The sequence below is a fragment of the Schistocerca serialis genome, chromosome 1, assembly GCF_023864345.2.
Source record: "Schistocerca serialis cubense isolate TAMUIC-IGC-003099 chromosome 1, iqSchSeri2.2, whole genome shotgun sequence".
In the NCBI taxonomy this organism is placed as follows: Eukaryota; Metazoa; Arthropoda; class Insecta; order Orthoptera; family Acrididae; genus Schistocerca; species Schistocerca serialis.
This window is the reverse complement of record NC_064638.1, coordinates 545,616,057-545,631,940: the sequence shown is the minus strand read 5'-3', so window position 1 is coordinate 545,631,940 and position 15,884 is coordinate 545,616,057. Positions and strand designations below refer to the sequence as shown.

Genomic DNA, 15,884 nt, shown 5'->3' with positions numbered 1-15,884 from the left:
AGAGCCCCACGAACAAAACACACAAACAAAAACAAAAAAATGTTTCAAGAGATAAGTACAATATATACATATGAATAGCAAATCAAAAAGCTTCAATACAACACATTCATTGTAAAACCTCAACTCTAAACAATTTCAGATTCAGACCTGAAAAGCAGATTCAGAATGGAAAAAAAGCTAGCTGTGCATAGAACTGTCAATAAGCAATGTGGCAGAATGCCATCACTTTCAGAATATGCAGTGATCCCTGCAAAAATAAAATATTTCCATTACACATCGTCAAGCAGATTCTGCAGCTCCATTAGATTAACAAACATAGCTTAAGCAAAGTTTGATTTGCTTACTGATGTGTAAATTGTTGCTTCTCTATGACTAGTTGGCACAGCATTGAAATTAACTTACCTTTGATATGTCAATCATAAAATTATTGAGAACATTTTTGATAAGATATCTAAAAACAGAAAATACGATGTTTGTTACTGGATTTCAGGCTTCATCTTCAGCATTTTCTATTGAGAATTGATGAGAGTAAAGCATTGAGCATCCCTGTCACTTGGATGCAAATAATTCTCATATTTGGCTTATGCATTTCATGCAGTATATCAATGTTAAATAACATATACACTTGCATAATCAATTCACTAGGTGAATATATAGAAATATAAAAAATTTTATGACTGGAGCTAAGCAGATGCTGCTAAATCTTGCTTAACATATAAATAGGTAAGAAAACTTGCTGCACTTCATCAACAACAGAAGGTCTTATGAGAGCAGCAACATCAAAAATATACTCAAAATACAAAAACTAAATGAAGATGAGGTTTTACATGAGTGAAATGCAATTTCAGCAAGCTGCCAAGTAGCTACATTTATTCAGAAAGAACTACCTAGGTACACCTTACTTTCTTAACAGTAAAGTTCTGACTCAAGAAAGAATGCCTTAACATGTAAGATGTCCCTGGTCTCTTTTCATAAATAATGGATACAAAACTCATTTTAAAAAATTCTCTTTCTAGTTGCATGCACAAGATGCTTAACTGTAACTAAACATGGTAGTTAGATAGCAAGCCATAGATGTCTCATACATGAGTTATACACTTGTGAGGTTTGGCCTGTGGAAGATTAATCCTACAACACAGATTTAACAACTTGCAGAATGTTGTATTAACGACTATACATTACTTGTGCAGGCAGATTCATGTTGTACACATATCCAGAACAATAAATTAACTAAGTGCTGTATCATGCATCATTGTACTTAACTGTAGACAGAGCATTCTGTTAAAATTAGAAACTCTTTGAATGTAACTCAATTTTGTATTTATTTAGATGTGTAGAAGACTGTTTTGCAAGCAGATTTATTTTGTACATTGGTCTATAACAACAATTAAGTAATCACATAACCATGCATCACTCTGAGCAAATGAATACAGTCTATTTTGTAACATCTGGACATATTTTACTGCAACTGCTTCCTCTTAATAAAATACATAAATATCAGTTTGACAATAAAATCACAGGGGATAAATCTGAAGGAATGCTTTATGTTAACAGCAAATTATCATTTGCTCAGTAAATGCTCAAGAGGCAACTCAATGGCTGTGTAAAACATATCTTGCAATGTTTCTAAAATAATTTTTATTCATGTAGTTTTAATAGTTCTGTAAGGTAGTTGACTGTTTGTGTGTCAGTAATATGATCTGGACACTTTTGAGTAAGTGACTATAAAACCACTTTCATGGATAATTAACTCAGGAAAGCTTGAGAATTTTCTAACCAACGCTCTTAATTAACCTCAAAGTCTTCCATGACGAATTTGTTGTATCATATAAAATTATAAGTGGTATATTTGAAAAAAGGCTAAACAGATGCAACAAGGGCACAGAGTACGGGCACAGATAACATTTAATACAACACTTCTATTTACTTCAAAATACACTAATAGTTTCATTTTCATTTATCACTGGTACAGTTGGTACACTATTCGTGTCTCATTTATCAACTCCATTTTTTTTTACTTTTTTTTTTTGAGAAAAGAGTGAAGCATGTGGTGTTAGATGTGGTCCAAAGTGTGGAAATCATTTAAAGACTTTATAATAGCAATAACTCTTCTTATTTTGAATCATGCTTCAATTGTGCTTCACAGATTGGCATTTACCATGAATCACTTAATATTCTAATAGTGTGCTTAATGTACTTTTAACCTAAATATAAGTCCATCCCACTAATTGAGTAGGTAAGTAAACCTACTATTTACTCACAGAAAATGTGAGGATCTCATGTTTTTCGTGATTATGTCCTGGGGGCAATTGTTGTCTGAATTTTCACAGAAAAGTGGCCATGATGATATCTTGTCTGAAATAAATGTCTAACCATCAGGATTGATACTTACTGTAAAGAAGACACATCAAGTTACAGGCAGGCACGATTAAAAGACACTCACCTGTACTTTTGGGCCATAGCCTTCATCAGTAAACACACACACACACACACACACACACACACACACACACACACACACACACACAAACACAAGGAAGCACATCTCAGGCATACACAAACACCAACTCCAACATCTTGTGCTAGAATGCAACATCACATGTTATGCATGCAGCAATGTGAAGGAGGTGGGGAAGTGGACAGGACCGTAGTGTATGTGGCTGGAGAGAGAGAGAGAGAGAGAGAGAGAGAGAGAGAGAGAGAGAGAGAGAGAGAGAGAGGTTGTGAGGCAGGGAGGTGGGGAAAAAAGAAACAAAAAATGAGAGGACAGGTGGATACATTGGCAGAGGGCTGCAAATAAACAGGGTGGGAGATGAGAATGGGGAGGAGATGATAGGACATTGGGTGTGGAAACTGTTGGGTGGAGGTGTGGGGACAGTATGTTACTGTAGGTTGACAACATGAAAATTACAGGAGTGGAGAATATGTAGGATAACTCCCATTTGTAAAATTTGGAAAAGCTGGTCATGGAGGGAAGGATCCAGATTGCTTGGCTAGTGAAGCAGCCACTGAAGTCAAGTGTATTATGTTCAGCAGCATGTTGAACCACAGCGTAGTCTATTTTGCTCTTGGCCATAGGTTTGGTGGTGGTCACTCATCCTGGCAGACAGGTGGTTGGTAGTCATAGCAATATAAAGACCTGCACAATGATTGCAGCAGAGCTGGTAAACGACAAGGCTGCTTTCACAGGTGGCTTGGCCCCTGATGGGTATGATAAACCTGTGATAGAGTTGGAATAGAAAGTGCTGGGTGGATGGATTGGGCAGGTTTTGCACCTGGGTCTTCCACAAGGATATGACCCTTGTGGCAAGTGGTTGGGATTTCATGGCACGATGATAGGTAATGAAAGCCCTGGCCAAGGATGTGGTTCAGTTGTTCCAGTCTGGGTTGGTATTCGGTGATGAAGGGGACCTCCATTGTGGCTGGGTTTGGGGGTGGTGAGAAGATTGAGGTTGTGAGGGGAAATGCCATGGGAGATCTGTTTGTGGACTAGGTCTGGGGGATAGTGCCTGTCAGTGAAGGCTTTGGTGGACCTCAGCATACTGAGCAAAGGAGTTTTTGTCACTGCAGACAGACCATCCCCAGGTGGCCAGGCTATATGGGAGGGACTGTTTGGTGTGAAAGGGATGACGGCAGTCAAAATGAAGTTACCACCCAACTGAGGCCAAGAGCACCTACCAGTGCAACACCATGCAGCTCAACATAACACACTTGATTTCAATGGCTGCTTCACTACCCAGGAAACCTGGATCCTTCCCTCCACCACTAGCTTTTCTGAATAATGCAGGTGAGAGTTATCCTTACAACACGTTCTCCACTCCCATAATTATCCTGGTCTCAACCTATGGTAACACACTGTCCCCACACCCTTCACCCAACAGTTTCCACCACCTATCTCCTATTATCTCCTCCCAATTCTTATCTCCCATCCTCTTTATTTGCAGCCCTCTGCCAATGCATTCAACAATCTTTCCCTGCTCCTCTCATTTTTTGTTCCTTTTTTCCTCACCTCACTGCCCCACAACCTCCTAAAACTGTGCCTGTTGGAGTCTAGTCCCTGTACACTCCATCAGACAGCATTCATCTCTCTCTCCACCCATACACTACTATCCCTTCCCTTTTCCCTTCCCCTTCCCCACCCCTCCAGATTCCTGCTTGCCTCCCACGTGATGCTCCATTCATTCCAGCCCGAGGTGATGAAGTTGGTGGTCATGTGTGTGTGAGGTGTGCTTACTTTTGTGTGTGTGTGTGTGTGTGTGTGTGTGTCTGTCTGTGTCTTTACTGATGAAGGCTGTGGCCGAAAGCTACATGTGAGTGCCTTTAAATCGTGCCTGTATGCAACAGTGCAACTTGACGTGTCTACCTTTTCCTACATTGTTGATATTCCTACCTGGAGTTTTCACTGTTTGATTTTAACCATCATGATTCCAATCTATCAGGATCAAATGTGGGAATGAATGTCTGCCTTCCCTAAGACCTAATACATGATGCACTGTGTCTTGATAATGTGAAAGTTCTCTGTAATTCATTTCATTAGCTCATAAGGAATACTTTACTGTGAAAGTTACAATCTCAGTTTCATAGCATTACTATGAAAAGTTACACTTTCCATAGCAGAAACTGAGAAACAACTATCTGCCAGGACTATCACAACAGGAAACTAAATTTTCTGCATTTGAAACAATGAGGACTCCACAGTATAAAGTGAATTTCATCAGCTTGCATAGGGGCCAAGCATTTTAGACTGAAAAACATCCTTTTTGTATGAGTATAAGGTGGATAGTTTTAATGCTGGCATGATCATGTGAGGATGAGAGGATGGGCTACATAGTAAACAATGTAACAGTAACAGTAGTCAGTAAAATGAGTTAAAGACAAGAGCCACACCAGTCCAATCACATAGGTGTCAAACTGATGTTGCTGAATGCAACATACATTTAAACTTTTTCATGCACTTTGTAGGCATGTGTAGGAAATTCTTTAGGCATTGTGAAGGACACTCATGGAGTGTGAAAAATCAATAAACAGTGCATCCAGTTACTTTTTTTCTAAAAAGCTCACAAAACATATGAAAATAGCAGTCCTTATCCCAAAAAACACTACATTACATGTGTTACTGTTAGAGGCAGTATGCCACTGTCTTCTTGTGGTCTGAGAAAGCAAGCAATTATTTGTGGACCCACAGCATAATATGAAATTCTGGCCTTAGTGCATATCTTAAACAAAATGTTGGAATATGTAAACGAATATCAACAGCTTTCTGTTTACTCTTTGTTTTTACTGTTTCTCTGTGATTGTTGTGCATTTGGGGTGTCACATATTTGTAGACACTGTAGTGCACACACTTTTCTATTCATTTAATAAACTTTTAAAAAGCTTTCATTTTAATTATAGTACAACATTCAACAAAAAGGTTATGGACCCAGGTGTGAAAGGTATTTTTAGATGATGAAAATAAAAGTCATGGACAGAAATCTGGCATTCATTCCTAAGAAAGTTACATGTATCTTGATCAATTTTTTAGTTTCGCTGACTGCTCATTTACATGTGCAGACTGTCATTTTAAAAATTCAGAATTGAAAATGACAGGTATAGACTCATCAGGACTTTTGATAGGGGTAGAAGTTGATTTAGTGTGGGAAGTTGGCCAGAAAGTTTCAAAGTATGGGATGTGGTAGAAAACTCTCCTTCAGAACTGACAAAAGTTGATTATTTGTGGAAGAAGAGAGACAGAAAATGACATTCCTGGATTGTACTTTTCATAGACAAGACAAAGTATTCACACATACAGGCAGTATGAACATGGCAGCAGAGGCCTGGACAGCCCTGGAAAAAGCATTTGCAGACCTCAGACTTTCACAAACTGTGGTCTTGCTAAGAACATTAATCACAACCACATTAAGTGAATGCAGGATGGTTGATGAATGCTTTGATCAAATTATAAAGAATCTGTTTAAGTTAAATGAAATGAAGTTTCAGGTGGTTTAAGAGAGGATAGTAATCTTGCTCCTGCCTGGATTACATAATCATTAGCAGCTTATGATTAATGCACTTAAAAACAGTGCACACCAGTGAGTCTATTACAGTAAAACTAGTACAAGGTGCCAAACTTGAATACACAAATGAAAATGAAGAATCAGCTTTATATTTAAATCAACAAGGTCATACAAAACACTTTATTTAAATGCCATAAGTGCATCTGATTGAAGCATATTTCCAAATATTGTCCTAGCAAGACTGAAAAAAAGGAATTTCATAATTAATATAAAAAAAAATGTTTGGTTGGTTGATTGGTTGGTTATTGGTTGATATGGGGGAGGGCACAAAACAGCAAGGTCATCAGTCCCATCAGATGAGGGAAGGATGGAGAATGAAATCAGCTGTGCCCTTTCAAAGGAATAATCCCAGCAATTTCCTGCAGCGAGAGAGAGAGAGAGAGAGAGAGAGAGAGAGAGAGAGAGAGAGAGAGATGGTATTTAGAGTCTTGTGGTTCAGTTCCATCAATGACGGAAGGAAGCTTCATGACATCAAGCCATCTAATAGCTCAAAGGTCAGCCTAGGAGGTAATAGGTGCTGGTGTTAAGTTGACCTTCAATATGGGTGATAGAACAGTGGAAGTAGTAGTATCTGATATCATTCACACCCCAAACTCAGCTATGAATTTGCACTCAGATAGTAAAATTGTAAGCAAAGGGCATAATGTGATCTTTAACAAAAAGGTGGATTCAACAAAACAGGTGGATTCATCTATGATGCAGGTGATAAACTAATTGGTAAAACATCACCTAAGAATGGCAGCTGTTGTTTGAATACAGGTGAAATGTAACAATACTACTACACAAAAAGTAGTGGATTCCCACGGCATCACAGTCTAGGACATCTGGATGGCTAAAGTATGCTAAAGTTGGCAAAGGTTTCAATGTGACTAATTGATGATGTTATGGTCAAGAACCCTGTTGCAAGGGTTCAGTATCCTTGCTTAGTTGTAGGCTTGGCAAACAACAGGCAGTAGATGCCTGAGTGTGGCAAGCCTCAAATTTAATAACAGCCAACTCTTCATCATGTAAACATTCTAAAATACACATTCGTTGCTAATGCTGTGTGTTCCTAAATCAAACATGAAACAGTTTTTAATTACCATATTCTCATCTCCAGTTCATAACACCTCAATATGCACTGAGGCAGCTGCAAACTGTTCGTTAGCAAGAGATGTCACCACCATTTATCTCTGTGGAGACCCAAGTCAAGAAACTTATATCATTCCACCAAAAAATTTTGCAGCTGCTGGATAAGTATGGAGCCTTATGGTCATAAAAACGCTGGTCACTATTGTAATCAAAAACTGATGAGGTGTTAAGAAAACTGAAACCAGATCAAATACTGATCTATGCATGCATTTTCATAGAGACTGCACCAATCTAGTCATCGTGGCTTTATATATTGATGATATGTTGTTATGCTTTGAAGAGATCCTACGTGACAGAAGACTTAGGACAGTGAGCCAATGCCTAGAAATGGAAATTACATGAAAAAAAAAGGCAGAACAACTTATGAAGTTATCTCAAGAATCTTATACAAGAAATGTTTCGAAGACACCAGGAATGAGCGAAGCCATGCCAGTGTAGAAACCCTCTAGAACATTGCTTATACTTTGAGGCAGTCAAATCAACTGACATCAATATTTCTTATAAGGAGGCAACAGGAAGTTTTCTATATCTATCCAAAATCTCCAGACTTGACATGTTTTGATGTCAATCTCCTTAGCAGACTTAATAACTGGTTTTTAGAAAATGTTCACTGTTTAAAAGTGTCCACTAGGTGCCAGTAAACAAGATTGTTTAAGTATTTAAAGAGAACCAAATGATCTTTAAGCTAGAATTTTTAGAGATGACCATAGAGAAATTATGGTCTTCAGTGATGTACATTGGGGGAATAAAATAAATAAATAAATAATAAATAGTTTATTTGTCAATAATAACTTTTACGGTTGTGGACATAGTTTGTTCATAAACAAAAGGGTGACAGTTATTGAACCATATGAAAAAATAATGTAAATTACTTCCAAACTATGGTGTACATACACTTTATTCAACACGTAAACATCATTACAGGTATTCGGATTTAGGTTATGACATGTTTGATATGCCTGCCATAACTGAAGATGATGCAGCGCAGCAAATAGCAAAATTCTGCATGAACTGCTGAAGTGTTGGAACACTGATGCTGTCAATGACCTCTTGAATGGCTGTTTTCGGCTCAGCAATGGTTTTGGGGTTATTGCTGCACACCTTGTCTTTAATACAGCCCCACAAAAAAGAGTCACATGCATTCTGATCTGGAGAACATGGCACCCAATCGAGGTCCATGCCAGTGGCCTCTGGGTATCCCAGAACCAGACTGCAGTCCCCAAAGTGCTCCTCCAGCACATCAAACATTCTCCTGCTTCAATGGGGTCGAGCTCTGTCTTGCACGAACCATATCTTGTTGAAATCAGGGTCACTTTGGATAATGGAGATGAAATCATCTTCCAAAACTTTCATGTACCATTGGGTAATCATTGTACCATCAAGGATTATCACACCAATTATTCTGTGACTGGACACTGCACACCACCTTGCTGCTGAGGCTGAAGAGACTTCTCAATTGTGAAATGCAGTTTCTCAGTCCCCCAAAAGCGCAATTTCGCTTATTGACGAACCCATCCAAATGGAAGTGGGCTTTGTTGCTAAATCAAACCATGCATGTGCAAACTAATTCCCATTAAGACCCATGGCCAACCATGCAGTGAGGACGTCCCATTGCAAACAGAAGTTATGACAATTTTATTTCATATAGTACAACAACTGTTACCCTGTATGAACATTAGTAAGAGTTTATAAATAAAGATAAATTATACACAACCATGACATATACTCTGTAACTGGTTCATGCATAAAATTACAAAATTCTTTAATTTTTTCGTCTATCAGAAAACAAAAGAATCTTACATTTTACACTTGGGAAGTACACTGTATAGCTTTGGCGTCAACTGTTCACGATTTACTGTGGTTAAGACAACTTGTGTCTGAATTAGATCGAAGTAATGTCATAAAGGTACTTAAAAATATTGTAATAACAAAGGAGTGACTTAGCTAATAATCTAGTAACAAAATTCAATATCCAAACATGTGGATATGAAATATCATTGCATACAAAGGCCAGTTGAGTAATGTGTTGTTGATAATGAACAACTGTCTTCTAAACATATGTTTGCTGATTCTTTCACAAAATCCCCATTTGGAATGTGTATAAGGAACTATGAGCTTGTGAAATAAGTTAGGCAGTGACTGTTCATTTGAACTTCACACAGTGTGCCAATATCAGTTTAAGGGTATGTATTGGAACATGTAAATTAATAATGACAGTTTCCAGCATACTCCTTGTTTTTACTGTTACTCTGTCACTGTTACATGTTTGTATTCATGTAGTCACTACACCCAAAATACAATAAGCACAAAATGAAAATGAGCTTTGAGATGGGTGTTTGACATGGTGATAAAAGGTGAGACAAGAAAGCCCATATATATAATTTGTGTGAGCCCAAGTTTCTCTGGATTTATGACATTGTCATTACATGAGATTTGTGTCTCTCTCACTCATCCTGGAACACATGTTCCAAGAATTTTTAGATTAAGTCTTTACATGATATTCAGTCTTTTTCCTGTGGTGTGTCTCACTGGGGATAGTTGTATTTACAAATTGACTATGCAAATCCATGAGAAATTTTGCAGCTGTTACCACTCTCTTCCACCAGTTTAATTTAGTAAAAGCTTCACAATGATAAACAATACTAAAAAAAACCAGCTAATGAGAATTTTGTAAGGGATGTCCATTGTGAACAAATTACCCCCCTTTGAATTCTTCCAGTGAATCTCAGTCTAGCATCTACCTTCCACATAACTACATTTATGTGACCATTTATTTTTAAATTACTACTGATGGATGTCTTTAAATATCTGGAGAATGAGACTGATTCAAATGATTAACCAATAATGGTATGGCAAAATAGTATTATGTCTTTTAATCAATTTACAAGCACTACATTACATTTCATTATGTTGAGGGTCAGTTACCAGTGTTTTAATCCAAACATTGGCCATCTACAGGTATTCTTTCAATTCTCAAATTTTCTACGGCCATGCTCTTCAAAGGGGGCACTATCATCTACTGGAACATCTATGCACAGTGATTAGCAACTGTACTATCAGATCTGTCTGAAGTTACCCAAATTAAAAATTGTTTTTATGCATCCTGTTGCACCTTGCCCATAGTCTTACCCACTCTATGAAAGGCAGAAAAACCTGTGAAATTTCAATGTTGACCATTGTGTTTTATAAATCACCCAGTGTCTACAAAATCATGATTCTTATGTTAGGAAGGATGGTCATCATTAATCTGTTGGAACATTGATCTTAAATATGCTGCATGACTAAAGGTTTTTACAATTGGTTTATTTTCATGGCCACTTGGATTCTTTTTTATAGCACCAGCAACTGAAAACTTAACTATGTAGTAATTATCTGTTTTTCAGATTAAACATTCCATCAATAGTTATTTTTGTCATATATTACTTTTTTGTGTGGTTATACCTCCAGGGTGGTACAGATAAAAGTAGCCCAGGTAAGTATAAAGGAAATGCAGTGAAATTACAGAAACAAAGAGATGAAATTGACTTACCATCTATTTACAATGAAAAGTACTGTGAAAAATACATTTATACAAGATGCTGGAAGTGACCCCTGCTACATCAATACAGTGCTCTGCATGTCTAAGCATGCTCTGATACATCCAGTGTAAAGTTCCAATATCGATGGAAGTAACTTCACAGCTGATGTTGTATTTCAGTTCCTATTTTATGTCTGGATTTGTTTCATAGACCTCGCTCTTCAAGTGCACGATAGCAATGTGAGTAAGCTACTGTGAATATCATAGTGAAGACATTATCTTAGCCAGATAGACACAAAACCAACATCCAACACAGTAATACAAGTTTACATGCAAACTAGCTTTGCAAATGATGATGATACTGAAAGAATGTATGACGAGATATATGAAATTATTCAGTTAGTAGGGGAGAGGAAAATTTTATTGTGATAATGACTCAAGTTTGGTGGCAGGAAGAGGAAGAGAAGGAAAAACAGTATGAGAATATAGAATGGGGGAAAGGAATGAAAGAGGAATTTCCCTGGTAGAATTTTCCACAGAGTGTAATTTAGCCATCACTAAAACATTGTTAAAAATCATGAAAGAAGATTGTACACATAAAAGAGAGCTGCAGACACAGAAAGATTTTAAGCAGATTACATAGTTGTAAGGCAGAAATTTTGAAACCAAGCTTTAAACTGTAAGACATTTCCAGGGGTTGGTTATGGACTACAGATTAAAATTGAGAAAATTGCAAAAAGCTTGATACGTAAGGACATGGCGTGGATAAATTGAAAGAACCAGAGGTTGTCAAGAGTTTCACAAGTAGCATTAGCCAACATTGGATAGAAACAGGTGAAAGGAACACAATATAAAACAGATGGGGTAACTAAAGAGAAGAGGAAGTAGGTGAAGATGTAATGGGAGATTGACACTGGTGAGCATTACCCTCCCTGTGCAAGAAACACACAAGCTCTCTTAACAGAAATGATTGTGTATGCTGCTCCCTTACATTCTGTAACCTGTAAAATTATTCCAGTGTTGTACCAACTTGTGAATGTTGTGTACCATGATGGTTACATTGTTGGAGTATCTGCTGGGTCTGTGCATCTCCCTCTCTCTCGTAACTCTCCTCTGGTCATGGAGCCTTGAAGTTGTTTCTGATAGTGGTAACATGCAGAATCCTCAGGTGAACAATGACAGTACGTTCACAGCAATTCAGATGCATTTCATCCCATACATGTTGCAATCTGGCAGTGGGACTAATACATAGCCATATTCCAAGAATTATATCAAGCTGAAAATTTTTCAGTTGTTTTTAATGCACTCTATGAAAAGGCTTGATAGGACTACTCTAATGTGAAAGTCAAACTAAAACTGCATATAGCTTCCCAGTTAAGTTGGTGTACACATCGCCAACATTATAACTTCATGGTAAGGGCTGAATACCTCAATAAGCTCTGCCCCGTTGGCATAATCATCTGAAGAGTTCCCTCCCTACACTTCTTTTGAACTTTTCCAGTTATTACAAACTGCATTGTATTAACATGATACACTGAAGTAAAAACCTTTAAGGAATTGTACTGCTCATTTGTCAATGCCATCTGCCACAGGGGACAGGAAGGCAACTATTATGCAGGCAGCTATTATGCTCAGAATGAGTTTGTGGAAGATAAAATGTTGCTGTATTATGCAAAAATTGTGAATTTTTTATATTTTCAGATAATGAAGTGCCATTGGTGAAACACTCTGATGTAGTAGATACCAGTTCAACATGTAAATTGCTACCAATGGTGCATAGAGGAGGATGTGAGACAACACATTGATGGTTGAAATTGTGTTAGATGTGACTCATATTTTGGATCCAACATCACTAAACAAAGAGGAGAATAATTCTGACAGAGTGGCAGACATTCCTTTGTTCTCTGATTGTGATATTTTTTTACAGCATATGAAAACACCAAACTGATCGTAGGTGCTGAAACTTGGTCTCTTCAGTTGAGAAGTTATGCAGAAGCCACATCTCACACCAAAAATGCTATCTGTTATGTTCTGTGTAGTAACATAACTGAACATTGTAACAATAGAAAAAAAATCTGTGGTATCATAATTTTAAGCCTATCACACATTCAAAAGAATTGTTCAAAGATACTATAACATATGTCATTATGAGTAACAAATAAAATTTATTTTCTGTGGACTACAGAGATGAGGTTTGATATAGGATAGCTTAGTAGGTGAACTTGAATTTATCAAATTTGAATACAATTTTTTAGTTCCTTTGATCTTAAGTCATGGTGAAACAAGACCAAATGGAATCCTTAGACACAGTGTACTTTGTTTTAGAGCAAATTCATAAATAAAAGTCAAAATAAACATGAGTACTTCTAAAATGTTAGCATTCTATAGCAACACTGGCTCCAGTAATAATAATAATAATAATCTGTTGAAAATGGTTTTGTTGATAATTATGTCATAAAGTGACTATACATACACAAAGGCAATGACCTGTAGATATGAGTGGAAGGTGAAAAGATAATGATGTGAATTAACACCAATAAAATTGAAACTTCCTGGCAGATTAAAACTGTGTGCCCGACCGAGACTCGAACTCGGGACCTTTGCCTTTCGCGGGCAAGTGCTCTACCATCTGAGCTACCGAAGCACGACTCACGACCGGTACTCACAACTTTACTTCTGCCAGTACCTCATCTCCTACCTTCCAAACTTTACAGAAGCTCTCCTGCGAAAGGATATTGCGGAGACATGGCTTAGCCACAGCCTTTCTTTCAGGAGTGCTAGTTCTGCAAGGTTCGCAGGAGAGCTTCTGTAAAGTTTGGAAGGTAGGAGACGAGGTACTGGCAGAAGTAAAGTTGTGAGTTCCGGTTGTGAGTCGTGCTTCGGTAGCTCAGATGGTAGAGCACTTGCCTGCGAAAGGCAAAGGTCCCGAGTTCGAGTCTCGGTCGGGCACACAGTTTTAATCTGCCAGGAAGTTTCATATCAGCGCACACTCCACTGCAGAGTGAAAATCTCATTCTGGAAACATCCCCCAGGCTGTGGCTAAGCCATGTCTCCGCAATATCCTTTCTTTCAGGAGTGCTAGTTCTGCAAGGTTTGCAGGAGAGCTTCTGTAAAGTTTGGAAGGTAGGAGACGAGGTACTGGCAGAAGTAAAGTTGTGAGTACCGGTCGTGAGTCGTGCTTAGGTAGCTCAGATGGTAGAGCACTTGCCCGCGAAAGGCAAAGATCCCGAGTTCGAGTCTCGGTCGGGCACACAGTTTTAATCTGCCAGGAAGTTTCATATCAGCGCACACTCCGCTGCAGAGTGAATATCTCATTCTGGACCAATAAAATTATGTTTTTATCGTGTTACTACATCTTGCGCAAACATTAAGTGTACACGTGGTTTGTGGGATAGTTTCGTTTATAAGACTTTAATGTAGACATGTTGTGCAATTTTTGTTTGAATGAATAAAGTAAAACTCTGCTGTCACAACAATGTTTACGTTTAATGGTTTATCACCAATACTTCGTCCACAGTTGACCAGACTTTGAGTGTAATACTTGATTTCAGAGTGTTAATAAATGAACTGCTGTATTACCTGATGCCATACTTCTCTTGATGATTCATATGAATGTATTCCCAGTATTGCAAACACAGATAAAAACTTCTAGAAGGTGTACAGTACAATATCATGCACTACACAAAGAAAGGTGTATCAAACAGCTGACACCAAACACATATTAGAAGAAAGAGTATGAAACGTTTTCACAAGGAACCAAGTATGAGAAAGTTCCAGAGCAAGATGGAAGCCTCATTTGTTGAGTGCTGTCCGAAAGCAAAGGCAGATACAAATTTCTCACCCTTCTTTGGACACAAAGGTTTTCTCAGCATATTTTTTTTCCTTAAAGGTGTGCTTTCAGGGTTTTAGTTGAGTAGCTGATACCATTTGTACACAATATATTTCAACTTCAGCTGTTGTGAGCTGTGCTGTTTTGTGCATTTGCTCTCTGGGCTCCAGCCACCACAATTTATAGCCGAGTACCGATTCCCAACACACGATATGTCCTTTATGCCGTTTTGTTTCAGAGCTGATACTGTCATTTTGTGAAATACATAACTCCTTAGCATTTTAGAGTTATGGTGCTTGAGATGATCAGCAAGATATTAACAAATTGAGTGTTGGATCCAAAGCCATATTTAAATTGAAACAATGACATCTAAGTATCTGAAAGCCAGGCATATCCTATATGCAGTGGGAATGAGATATGTCTGAGGTGGGGGTAGAGTATTAGAACAGTTGAGGAGAGGTGCACAGAACATCAGTAACACACACAACTAAAACAAATGAGTAAATCAGCTACAGTTAAATGCTGCCTCAGATATAATTATGAAATGAAATGGGACAATACCACAACAACTGTGTAAATGTCAAGTTTCTGGGATGGTGTAGTTTAGAAGTTTATCAAAATACAGATGTTAGAGAACTTGATAAACTGGAATGGTTGTTTCAATTTAAACAAGACTTGAGGTCTGTCACTGAATTTATTAACATATCACTGGCCACCACCTGGTCCACTAGAAATGGGAAACACTAAGAGAATATGTGTTTTATGGAAAAACAGACCAGGCTCTGAAAAACAAATGCACATCAGAGGAGGTTGAATTCTATTATAAACAATGATGTGACGACACCAATAGTAGTTCACATTCTGGTTAAAGTACAGGTAGCAAGGACACATAACAATACAGCTTACAATACTTGAAGAAGACAACTGGGTTGGTTGTCAAAGTAGTTCAAATAAAAATGTAATCACTAACTCAGCAGAACACTCAAATGCAGATAACTGATTTTAGACAACTTAAAAAAAGAAATATAGCTATTTTGGCAGTGGGGAAAATTTTGATTCTGAATCACAAATTTTTTGAACACCCATCCCATTCACTATATTTGGCGTCCTCTGACTTCTACCCTTTCCCACATTTCAGGTGAACAATTTACAAACCTTCCTCAGTCTTATGGAATTTTCTCACTGGAAATATGCTGGGCAAATTGCAGCATATTACATGGAGACTATATTGAAAACAACTACTGTTTTTATCTAAGTAAATTTTTTTTCCTTTTTTTCCAAGGTGAGAATTCTTCACCTTCCCTTCTGTGACGTATAGAAATGTCTATCTTCTGAGTTTGTAATAATTATG

General features: G+C 37.7%; 1 protein-coding gene across 16 annotated transcripts in view; it reads right to left on the bottom strand.

The window, feature by feature from the left end:
• The window catches only part of LOC126475204 (calcium/calmodulin-dependent protein kinase type II alpha chain), a 1,005,993-nt gene that overhangs the window by 129,285 nt on the left and 860,824 nt on the right, over positions 1–15,884 (bottom strand). The window lies entirely within an intron of this gene.